Below are 12,694 nucleotides of genomic sequence, written 5' to 3'. Positions count from 1 at the left end.
AGGGTGCTCCCCACACCCTGCCCTACGCACAACCCCAGCCTCACAGAGCCATTCCCAGCACCTGACCCCACATCTGATCCAAAACAGACATCTGCACTTGCTTTCTGAGCTGAGTGAGGCTCTGCTCTCATCCATGCCACATGGCACAGCAAGGCTCGGGCTTCACAATCAAGTGGACCCACCCTTGAGGAGTAGACGCTCTCCAGTGCACAGATCTTCCCCTCACTTGACTGTGATATTTAATATTGTCAGTTTTGTTCTTGTGGATATGTTCTCTGGAGTGTGTGTGTGTGTGTGTGTGTGTGTGTGTGTGTGTGTGTGTGTGTGTGTGTGTGTGTTACTTCCAGGCAGGGACCCACTAAGTTGCCCAGGCTAGCTATGGACTCACTCTGTAGCCCGGGCAAGCCTTGACCTTGCCATCCCAACTCACTGGGGTGACAGACATGTGTACCACCAGGTGAGGAATGAGGCATGGGAGTTATTAGCAGTCATGTGGTCTGTGGCATAGTGAGGGTGACAGATTGAAAAGCATCAGTTAGTCTGACCACTCGGAAAAGCCACAGTTTTAGTCTGAGCAAGGAGATAATGAATCTGTTTTCCTTTCTTGTGGCCTAGGGAGCTAGGGGGCAAAGACAGTCTGCCATACAGCCACCCATTGCCATCGATAAGGAAACACCTAGAACCACATAGTTTCCTCCAGATGCTCTCCCTTTGACTAAGGAAGGGAAAGTTAACCATGTGTTCTAGGTCTGGGGAGGGAGACGGTCTACAGCTAGAGAGGAAGGGTTGCTGCCCTGTCCCCAGCCATCTTGGCCAGGACACATTGAATCAATAGGACAGGCCTTTGCCCTGATGGCTCAGGCATGCAAAGCAGATGCCAACTGTCATGCTGCATGCTGACAGTTCTAATCAGCGACGCTTATTGGGCATCGGTTTTCTGCAGTGTGACCTCTTGGGTGTGGTGGGGCCATGTAGATGAATCAGCCCAGGCCTGCTTTTCCCTACAGGTGTTCCATTTAGTAGGGGAGAGAGAGACTAGTCTAGGTCATCCAAACCTTGAGTCCTCTCTTCCTTCCTTTTACCCTTGGCTTAAGTTTAGCTGCTTCTCCTTCATTCAGCCTTCACCATACGCCACCCTAGGGTCCTGGTCCTAGGTGCACAGAAATTAATAAATCCAGATGCTTGTGGTCTGATTGGTCAGCCAGCTCCTAGGCAGTCCCTATGTACACCCTGAACTGCGGTCCTCACATCCTTGCTGGAAGGACTGCACTCACAGAAGGAGCCTGGGCCATGTTCTCCCTTCATCGGCCCTGGGCGTCTGGAGGTACACAGCTGCTACCTGCAGAAGATCCATAGGGAGATGGTGTGGGGCTCAGGTTAGTGTGGCAGAGGCTGGGTGGTGATGGAGGGTGCCACTGCCCCCAAGGACATGCTTCTCTCTCTCTCTTAAGGACCTGTGACCAGGCTGCTCCCTTTTTACCCACACTCCTTCCACAAACCCACTGCCCAAAACACAGTGCACCCCCATGAATCAGAACCCCACAGCCTTTTCCTGCTGTGACTTCCACAAGGCCCCTACCTTTCTAAGCTTATTTCCTTATCAGTAGAGAGGAGATAACGACTGCTCCTGGGCTCTTCACGGTGACACTTCTTGTCCTTGAACTGTCCTGCAGCAGGAGATGAGGATTTGGAGCAGTATGCAGACAATGGTGCATTTCATGTCAGGAATGTCTGAGTACAGTAGTGGACGTGTAGAAGCCAACTGATTCCACAGAGCTTCCTGTCTGTGTCATGGGGCATGGCGGGAGCCATCCTCCAGGCCTTCGAATGCTCGCTGAACCCTGGACACCTGTGCATTTTACCAGTGTTTAATTTAACCCTCACAACAAGCCTGTAGGGTTGATGTTATCATGCCCATCTTGCAGATGGGCTGCTGAGGACCATTGCAGCCAGCTAAAGGTTACAGATCTAACAGTAGACAGGATCCCAGCCCAGGTGGTCACCTTCAGAGATGAGCTGACATGTGTCAGTCAGGACACAGTCCCGGGTGTGGTGGCCTTCAGGGCTGAAACTCCCTTGTTCTCTAGGCACTGCCTCTGAGGGCACAGACTGTCCCTGGCAGCTCTGTGAGGGATGGGAGCAAGCCTGGGAGCGTCCCTGCAGCCCTGACCCAGAGCCAGGACTCCACACACAGAGGGAAGGAGGAGCTTTCCCATGGGGGTTTCCCCAAGGGGCTGGAGTGGGCTCTTTCCTTGGGTCACAGAAGGACATTGCTCTCTGGTTAAGGTGGGGAATCCCCCATGGATTTCGAGGTGCCAATGGGAGGAGCCTATTGTTTTCCTAAGACACTAGCCCTTAAGGGAGAAGAAAGGCTAGGGCCTGTGAGAATTAGCCTCTTGGTGTCTGGAGCTCCATCTCCTCCTTCCTTCCTCACCTACTTCTGCCATGAGACTATGACACCGGACAGTGGCACTTGTATTAATAACTGAAGGAAACAGTCTGAGATTTTCGGCCTCCCCCTGCTTCTGAGGGAAAAAAAGATACCAGATTTTCATTCTAACAGTGACTTTTGGTGGCACTCACTAGAAACAAGGCAAATGGCCGATGTTTGGGGATTGGGTAATATATTGTGAGATGACACATGTAAAGTACTAAGAAACAAAAATCATCCTTAAAAGGAAACTGAAATGACAGGAGCATTTCATAACACAGTAAAAATTCAAGTTACAAAGCAATGGTCACAATTTCTTTTTCTCTTTTTGGTTTTGTAACTAAATTTTATTTGTTTATTTTATGTGTATGGATGTTTTTTGTTTTGGGTTGGTTTTTTGTTTTTGTTTTTTTGGGGGGTTTTTGGAGACAAGGTTTCTCTGTATTGTTTTGGAGGCTGTCCTGGAACTGGATCTTGTAGACCAGGGTGGCCTCGAACTCACAGAGATCCACCTGCCTCTGCCTCCCGAGTGCTGGGATTAAAGGCGTACGCCACCAACGCCCGGCATGTATGGATGTTTTGCCCGCATGTATATCTGTGTACCAAATACATGCCTGGTGTCCATGGAGGCCAGAAAAAGGCCTCAGATCCCTTGGAACTAGAATTAGGGACAGTTGTGAGTCACCATGTGGGTGTGGGAATGAAACCTTGGTCCTCTGGAAGAGCAACCAGTGCTCTTTACCCTTGAGTCGTCTCTCCAGCCTCTTACTGTTTTGAGACAGGGCATCACTGTATTTCCAGACTGACTTCAAACTCTTGCAGTCCTCTTGTGTCAGCTCTGAGGGTTGAGACTGCAGGCATGAGCCCCCACATACAGCTTGATTTCTTTCCCCTCCCCAACGTTGCAGTGCAAGCCAGATGTGGTGATGTATACCTGAAATCCCAGAGTTTGAGAAGTGGAATCATTAAAGTCAGGGGTTCAAGGCCAACCTGTGCGGCATAAAACCCTGCCTAAAAATATGCAAAAACCAAAAGTGTCTGGAAGGATTTAATGCTTTTGTTGTTTTCATACTGTTTTGTGTTATGAGACTAAGTCTCATTATGTTGGCCAGGAGCTTTCTATGTAGACCAGTCTGAGTTTAAACTTTTGGTGATCCCCTGGCCTCTGCCTCCCCAATGCTGGGATCACAGGTATGTGCTACCACCCCAGTTAATACTAAATATTAACTGTAATTAATGCTGAGCAGTAGAATTATGAGTGTCTTCTGGGGGAGGGGAGCGGGGTCTGTCTTCATTATTTCCCAAGTCCATCAGTGAAAAGATATTGTTTTGTAGTCATGAAGGGAAAAGCCCACAGTATTGGGGGAGGTGTCTCCCTTTGGCTCTGTAGCCAGGCAATCCTAAGTCTCAGCCAAGGTTCAGAAGTACAGACAGGGCAGATAATACAAAGGAAACCTCACAGGGGAATTAGCCCAATTTGGTTGTCCAGGAGTTACCAGCGAGGCCAGGTGACAATACAGGCTGCAGCAGGAGGCTCCTCCATACCTTCTGTCCCTCTCCCCATGTTATTGCACTCACAGGCTCTGGCATCTGACAATGCCTCTCTGCTGACAGCATGCTTGTTGAGTTTTGTCTTCTGCAACAGAAGGCAGCCCTGTGAGAGAGAACAGGAGCCCTGGCTGACTAGTCCTTTAAGCCTCTCATCTTGGAAGATCAGATGAGAACTTGGTTTGTAAGAACAGGGGGACTTTCTCAGCAGCCCCACGCTGTGGACATTTATCCCGAGGCTACATATGGCAGTGTGAGATGCAGCTGACTTCATAGGACTGGAGAAGCACAGAGATTAGCAGGCTTATGAGCCCAGAAATGGATGGGTCTTGACAACTGGGAGAACCTAGCCCTTTCCATGGTTCCAGTTACAGGTGTTGTGGATGGACCAGCTTTGCAGTCTACATTTGAGGAAAGTGAAGAAAGAGCCACTCTCTGTCTCTTCGCCTCTAGCCCTCCTGCTATGGTAGCTACCCGCATTCCTCAGTCCCAGTTTTAGCTTTTTTCTTCTGAACCTGCTTTGAACATGCTTTGTAGCCAAGTATGACCGTGGATAGTAGGTGTTCAGTAAACAGCTGATGAGATTGGGCACGTTTGAGGTGATATGGCCATGGGGTTCTCAGTAGATGATGGATGACTGGCTTCATCAGTGACGATAAATAACAGGTTGCTTCTATTTACTGAGCCTTGAGATAGGATGGGAGCGTGCTGGGGCTTCTCCCAGTTTACAAGTATTCAAGGCTGAGTGACAAGGAAATGGGCCTTGGGTGGGAGCCGTGGGTCTGTCTCAGTGTGCATGCTCTGGCCCACACCTCAGCGACTCTTGGAGAACTTGCCCCAGATGCGTCTGTAGCATTCGCCGTGTAGCCCCGTGCTCACTGCTCACTTCCCTTTCTTCTCCTAGGTGCCAGAGTGTGCAGCCGCTAGACGAGAGCAGCATGAAGGTGAGGGCAGTAGCGCTGTGGCTAGCTTGGGATTTCCCATACTGAAAGTTTTGGAAAGTAGCCCAGGAAGTCCCAGGGGGCTGGTGCTGATTTCATGGGCAGAGAGTGAACCCTGGGACTAGGGGACAGTTCCATAATTTCAGAGGCAATGTGAGGTCTTGAGCATTAGACCATTAGTCAGTTTTCTGTTGCTACAATGGAACACCTGAGACTGGATAATCTATAAAAGGGAAAACATTTCATTTTGGCCCATTTTTCCCAGAGGCAGGATGCCCAAGACCAGATGGCCCCATCTTGCATGGGTCCCATGCAATATCATGACAAGAAGGAGGCAGCAGCCAATAGGGCGGGGCTCACTGAGGATGACCCCACCCTCCAGTCACCTGGGTTCCACAGAGCCAGTGACTTCAGAGTGACAGACTGTTCAAGACACGGCATGGGAAAAATGTCTGGGGACGCCACACAGCCTCCCTGCTCCACCACCAACGACCTTCCCTTTCCAGCTCTCTCCAGAGCTCCTTCACTGTGCTCTGAAGTGAAGGAAGGCTCTGAACGGTTTCGTTCTAGACCAAGAATTTACTAAAATCATGCCTACCCCAGCATGTGGTTCCTCTGATTTCCTGCTGAATCTCAGTCTAAATGACAAAATGAAAATATTCCCTGGCTAGTTGATGTAGGCAGCATGTCTATTCCAAAGTGTACTGTAGATATGGGGGGAGGTGCTGCTGAGGTGGGAGGCTGTTGATGTGACTAGTGAGAGACAACTTTAAAACTGTAGACAGCATTGGACCAAGCAATTGGCTTTACAGAACTAAGGAATAACGCTATCTAGGGAAAAGGGAATGTACAAAGGTGTTTGTAAAGGAAACATCATCAAGAAGTCATCCAGGAGCCTTTTAGATTGCTTAGTAACGGTGCTTTCCACCAAGCCTGAAGACCTGAGTTTGGTCCCCAAGACCCACATGGTAGTAGGAGAGAACCCACTCCACAGTTGTCTTCTGGCCTCCCACACTCAGCTGGCACATGTGTGCCCCCCCCACTCAAATACACACTAAGTAAATAAGTAATTCTAAAACAGGAAAGGAGTTATTTAGAGTTTGTACATCGTTTCAAGGGTGTGTCAAGCATCAGAGTGACTTGCACATCATGTTTATAGAGAAAGGCATATATGTAGTTTTGGTTTGTTATGTTTCAAGGCAAGGTCTCACAATCTGCCCTGGCTGGCCTGAAACTCACCCTGTAGACCAAGCCAGCTTAGAACTCACAGAGATCTGCTGCCTCTGCCTCCTGATACTGTGACTAAAGCCATGCGCCATGATTTCCAGCTGGCTGTTTTTAAGACAGGTTGTCCTGTGGCCCAGGCTAGCTTTGGACTCACTGTGTCGTCAGTGCTGACTTGTAACTCTTGACCTTCCTGCCTCCATCCCTCAAGCGCTGGGATTATGGGTGTATACCACTATACCTGGCAGTATATTGGGATAGATTGGTTTTGAATAAATAGAAAAACTTTACATCACAGAGACAGTAGCTTTGCATCCTGGGAACTTGAAAATGAGCAGTCTCTTAGCCAACCTGGGAACAGGACAATGTGACCTGCCTCGGCCTGTGAAAGGAACACCTCCAAGGCTGCAGCTCAGACTCTCATGTGTGGAGCACTCCAAAAACGTGTGTTCGCAACACATGGACCTGGAGGACTCTGCAGAAGCCTTGATGTTCTGTTTTGTTTTGGGGGAAGGCTAAGAGAATTACAAGGCATTTCAGTATTTCCTTGTTTTCTACAAAGCATACTACTGCAATAATGACATATTTTTTAAAATTTATGTTTTTTTATGTATTTTGTTTTTAGTGCAGCCGGGGTGGCAAGATGTCTGGGTGTGTAAAGGTGCCTACCATCTGATGATGGAAGCCTAGAGACCCGAGTTCAATCTCCTAGACCTACATAAAGGTGGAAGGAGAGAACCAACTCTACACACAATTGTGATCTCTGACTTCCATGTGTGATACTTTTATCCTTTTACACACTATACTCAACATTAAATAAAAATTTAAACACTGTTTGAGCTGTAGTACATTTGACTTGGGCAAGCGAGCCAGCTGAATAGCCCCTTGGGTAGAGCTCTAGGCTGAGCTCTAGGCAGGCGGGAGAGGTACTGGAAGGCCCACAATTAGGAAAAGCCCTCTAGACCTGCTCCAGCCCCAGCTAGCCTGTTCCGTTCCACACCTGACCATTGGCCCTGGTAGAAGAGCTGTTGACCTAAGGCTAGTCTGTCAGCACTTCGGGTGATGAGTGTCTGCCTTCTACAACTGCTGAGCCTGGCTCTGGTCCGTCAGAGAAAAGCCACATGCTTCAGGTCCTGGCTCCTTCCCCGTCTTCAGCACCATTTCGTCCCCATCCAGGAGAGGCAGCGGTGGTACACACCTTTAATCCCAGGAAAGAAAGTCTTGTCTACAGAGTGAGTTCCAGGACAGTCAGGACTACACAGAGAAACCCTGTCTCAAAACATAAGGAATCATCCTCAATCACGCTTCCACGGTCACCACTGATCCAGTCTCTCAATCAAGCCCAGAGCTCACTTACTCGGATTTTTAGCAATCCAGGCTCTTGTCCTCACATTCGATTGGCAAGGGCTTTAACCACCGAACCATCTCCTCAGCCCGGAAGTCAAGTCTTACTATGGTGTGTTCAGTTCACACTGAACCTTCTACCCGTTTTCATTCCGCTTTCTTCTGCCCTCTCGGCACCTCTTTTCTCTGCTGCCATCTGGGCAGGGCATAGGATGGGAGTCCCCAGCTTCCATGCCCCACCAGCCACAAGTCCCAGCTCCTCCAAGGCTCTGGGGGCGCAGAGGCTTCCCCTCTGCAGGCATACCCTTCTGCTTCCCTCTTGGCAGCCATCGTTTCCCATTCTTCCTCCTTCCAGGGTCTGTGGAAGTCACTCAGCCATTCATGTTTCCTTCTCTGTTCCCTGCTTTCCAGGGTTTTGTGCCATTTGTGGGGTTTTGGTTTTGGGTGGCAGTTGTTGTTTTGGGTTTGGGTTTATTGGGTTTGTTTGTTGGTTGTTGTTGGGTTTTTTGGGTGTTTCTTTTCTTTTCTTTCTTTTTTTTTTTTTTTTGGCTCTTTTGAGACAGTATTTCTCTGTGTAGCCTTGGCTGTCCCAGAACTCACTCCGTAGACCAAGCTGACCTTGAACTCAGAGATCCACCTGCCTCTGCCTCCCAAGTGCCCGGTTTAAAGACCTGTGCCACCAGCACCCAGCCCATTTGATTTCTAGAGTGGCATTTTTGTGGCCCTTTAGCAGAGAAAGGGTCTCATCTGTATGAATAGCCTAGCGTGTGTAACTGGAAGCCCTGCCACATCTGCTTACATGGATGCAGCTAAACTGTGTGTCATGCTCCTAGCCCTTTGATAAAATGGCCATGCTGAGCCTTATGTTAACTCAGCTGCCTTCACGAATATACATGCTTACCTTTGAAGTACTAAGCCAAGTAGAGGTGGCTGCCTCTCCATGATAGTGGCCCCAACCCTAGGCTAGAATCCTTTTTCTTATTATTGTATATGAGTACATGCTGTGTTTATATGGGCACTTATGCCATGGCACTTGTGTAGAAATCGAAGGAAAACCATGTGGAGTCGGTTTTCCTCTTCCACGTTTATGTGGTTTTCAGGGATTGAACCCAGGTTCTCCAGTCTTGGGGGTAACAAGTGCTTTACCCACAGCGCCTTATCTCCGGTCCTGTGCTGAATTCTTGACACCTGTGTTGTGGCTTCCTGTCTCTTACTTCTCGGTCCTGTGGACCTGTGGTGAGGATGCTGAAGGGAAGAAAGGGGCAGAAAGAGCAGCTCACAACTTGTGTTTTAAGATGATGACTAAGCTGGGTGCCGTCTTTGGTTGCTACCCCACCCAGGCCTGTTCCTGTCGCCTCTCTGCCCTTCTCCACACTGCCCAAGATCAGCCAGGTGGAAGCCTTCAACCTTCCTGTGTACAGAGAGGAGCAGAGTGATCCTGGGGGCTCCCTCCCATGCTAGCTAGCGGTGCCAGAGCTCCCTCCAGCAGCACGCTCCTGCAGTTCCTGGGGAATGCAGGGTTCCTGGCCACAGCTTTCTTCTGTGTTGTTGCTGGCTGTTCGCCTTCCCTTTGGATGTCTCTCAATGCTGCCTACCCTCCCCTCTTTATAAACAGGCCCTTCCTTAAACTCTCCTGTCCCTGGGGTGGAGGGAAGGGGTGTGCCTGCTTCCTGCCGAGACTCTGACCTATACAAAACATTTTCTGATTTGCATCTAACATAAGAATAAACGGTTCTCCAGCTGAGCCTTGTGTCCTAGGAGTTCTACCTGAGCTTTATTACACAGAGGTGGCTGCTGCTCTCCAAGTCCTAGCTTTTAATTGTACCAGGGACAGTGGAGGGGACCTTGTTAGTGACATCTCACTAGAGAATGTGGAGAAGAAAATAAGCAGGTAAATGAAGAGAAACCAGGAGAGAGACTGGACAGTGACTTTCAGAATTTATGAGACAGGTTGGAAAATACCAATAGTGCCAGTGTGGAGGTGGGGGGGAGGGGAGGTGTTGCTAACTTCCTGGAGAGCAAATCCTTGCTGGGTTTACAAGGTGAAGTTGGATGTCTTGGGGGACATCCAGACGGTGTCCGGTGGGATTCCCCTAGGCTTCCTATGAGAAGTCCCTCAGGTGGACCCACCCAGCCTCTGTGATGCTGGATCAATTCTGCTCAGAAAGGGTCATGGGCCGTTGCTAGCTCGAGGACCTGCTAGGGACCAGGAAGGCAAGTGCCTTGCCAACCATCACAACTGACTCTGGAGGAGCATCCCAGCTCCCCTGTCCCCACCTTTGAGTCCAGACTGCCATTTGTCTGCACAGATACTCCCTGAACTCTCACCACCTTGTCACAGCCTCCAGTCTGCCCTTATTATTTTCTTTAATCCTCATAGTCCTTTGAATCACACATACCTCTAGAGAAAGAAAAAGCAAATAAAATATAGTTGAGAACCTCTTCTTGACAGTCAGTTCCTAAAAGCATAAAAAGGAAATGTCACAAATGGTGCTTTTTAATGTTTTTAGTTTTTTAGTTGGAGGGGTGCGCCCATGCAGTGCAGTGCCCTTCAGGGGGAGGTCACAGGACAACCTGTGCAAGTAAGCTCTTTCCTTCTACCGTGTAGGTCTCTGGAGTCAATGCTGATGACTTGTTGACAGGAGCTTTGTCACAGAGCCATCTCTACAGCCCTCATAAATGCTTCTTAGAGTGGACAACAGGAGGGCCTGGTGCTGACCTGTGTCTGTGTTGTTTTCTAGTACAGGTAGGTGTGTGCCAGTGGCTGTGGCTTTGGGGTGGAATGGTCCGTGCCCTGTGAGAACAAAATGGAGCTGAGCCGTGACCAGTGCTGTGGTCGTAGTCACTCTGGCCACTGTTGCTCAGGGCTCTGCAACCTATTATTGTGCTTTCAAAGATGTATTTTGTGTGTGGGGTGTGTGTATGTGTGTCTCTTTACCCCTGAACCATCTCTCCAGCCCCCATTTACATTTCACAAGGCATAAAGCATACAGGGCTCAAGTAAAACAAGTTTTTCTTTTTCTTTCTTTTTTTTTTTTTTTTTTGGTTTTTCGAGACAGGGTTTCTCTGTGGCTTCGGAGGCTGTCCTGGAACTCGCTCTGTAGACCAGGCTGGCCTCGAACTCACAGAGATCCGCCTGCCTCTGCCTCCCGAGTGCTGGGATTAAAGGCATGCGCCACCAATGCCCGGCTAAAACAAGTTTTTCAAAGTCTACTGAGGTCTGGCTTTGGTGGTAACTACTATAAAGGTAGTTTTAAGCCCCAAATGTCAAAACAAGAAGCAACGGTGAATTGAGGTATGCTTTACTTTCAAAAGAGAGAAGCTGGAGATGCTATTTGATCAATTATTCTCCTGCCTCATCTGGACAGAGGAGAAACTCTCTAGGTGGCAGCTGAGTCAGGAAGGCAGGACTGCTGAGATGACCCAGGGGAAGGCACTGGCCGCCACACCTCATGGCCTGAGTTGCATCCCTAGGCTCAGGAGGAGAGGACCAACCCCCGGAAGTTGTCCTCTGACTTCCAACCACATGCACACACAAAGTATAATTTGGAAATTTAAAAAATGAGACTATTAAACACCAACAATGAGCCAGGTGTTGATGGCGCACGCCTTTAATCTCAGCACTCGGGAGGCAGAGGCAGGAGGAAGGTCTCTGTGAGTTCGAGACCAGCCTGATCTACAGAGTGGGTTCCAGGACAGGCTCCAAAACAACACAGAGAAATCCTGTCTCAAAAAGCCAAAAAAAATAAAAAATAAAAAGACCACCAACAATGAGCCCAGTGGTGGCGGCACACACCTTTAATCCCAGCACTCGGGGCAGAGGCAGAGGCAGGTGGATCTCTATGAGTTTGAGGCCAGCCTAGTTCCTGGACAGCCAGAACTACACAGAGAAACCCTGTCTCAAAAAAAAAAAAAAAAACAAAATAAGTAAAATAAAGCAACCATCAATGAAGCTAAAGATTTACTAGATGGTCAGGCTAAAAGCTAAGTCATTGTGTTGTTAATTTAGCTTAAGTAAGTCTATGTACATGGGCACCAGTATTTGTAATACAATACCTCAGAACTACAAGGAAGGAGGCGATTAACAGCAACAGGAAGGGTAGTGTCACACTGGTCAGCAGGAGTTGCCATTGTGATATTTTATAGACAGGAGATGAGATGACATTCGGATGAATGAGATGCCAGTCAGGGGCATTGAAGACAAAGCCTCAGGGGTCAGGCCTTTTTATGCCACACGCGCGCGCACACACACACACACACACACACACACACACACACACTCCAGTGCTATGCTTCAGAAGAAGAAGCAGAAGAAAAGGCCTGGACCATCATTCCCATCTCACAGGGAGGGGACCAGAACCAGAGGAGGTGGGATGGTGCAGCCTCATGGCGAGATTCAGTCCACCACTCCTGCTAGAGCCACACGTCTCCCACCTCCAGGAAGGGCCATTTCAACCCTTGAGTGACATAGCTTCTATCAGCTTAATTTATTCTCTTGCATCCCACGCCACTCTGAGTCCTTTGGTCAAGTGCATCCATCCAAGGACACACACCACACCCAGCATCCCTGTCTAGTAGAAGCAAGGAAGCCTCAAGCCCCTTCCAGTTCACTATGTGAACTGAACCCTGACAGGCAGGCCAGAGGCACTACTGCAAGACCCAGCTTTTAGTTCAGCCCTCTCACTGTGCATGTAAGAGACCCCAAGGCTTGGAACCTGAGCAGAGCAGGAGGTTCACTGGCTATGTTTCCAGAGAGACAGATGGGGTTCAGGTAGGCAAAATACCTGTGTGTGAGCCTGTGTCCTGTCTCATCATGTTTAAGCTGCCTGTAGTTTGACCACAGTATATACTAGAAGCCAGCCATCTTTGGGAGACTACCACCAACCTCATGGAATGTTCAGAAAGTTCTCAGCTATGCTCTTAAAACCAAACCCAGCCAGGCGTTGGTGGCGCACGCCTTTAATCCCAGCACTTGGGAGGCAGAGGCAGGCGGATCTCTGTGAGTTCGAGACCAGCCTGGTCTGCAAGAGCTAGTTCCAGGCCAGCCTCCAAAGCCACAGAGAAACCCTGTCTCCAAAAACCCAAAAAAAAAAAAAAAAAAAAACCAAACCCAATGAGATCCTCAGCAAGATGTTGCGAGTTTCTAAACTGGACACAGAGGCCAAGAGGCATGGCCCGGGAGAGCTGGCTTTGACCCATAAACACA

At 49.1% G+C, this 12,694-nt stretch overlaps 1 long non-coding RNA gene across 5 annotated transcripts in view; it reads left to right on the top strand.

Moving 5' to 3' along the window:
• Window positions 1–12,694, top strand: part of LOC106020934 — a 72,668-nt gene that overhangs the window by 33,948 nt on the left and 26,026 nt on the right. For 4 of the 5 annotated variants that reach the window (XR_005878210.1, XR_005878211.1, XR_005878209.1 and 1 more), the window contains exons 4-5: window positions 4,884–4,923; window positions 10,097–10,234. This is a non-coding gene — a long non-coding RNA (uncharacterized LOC106020934). The remainder of the gene's footprint in view (window positions 1–4,883; window positions 4,924–10,096; window positions 10,235–12,694) is intronic. The other variant, XR_005878208.1, reaches the window with a different exon arrangement.

This window comes from Mesocricetus auratus, unplaced genomic scaffold (assembly GCF_017639785.1).
Source record: "Mesocricetus auratus isolate SY011 unplaced genomic scaffold, BCM_Maur_2.0 Super-Scaffold_100007, whole genome shotgun sequence".
NCBI classification, from domain to species: domain Eukaryota; kingdom Metazoa; phylum Chordata; class Mammalia; order Rodentia; family Cricetidae; genus Mesocricetus; species Mesocricetus auratus.
Note: the sequence above shows the minus strand (reverse complement) of the source record. Positions and strands in the feature narration are given on the sequence as shown.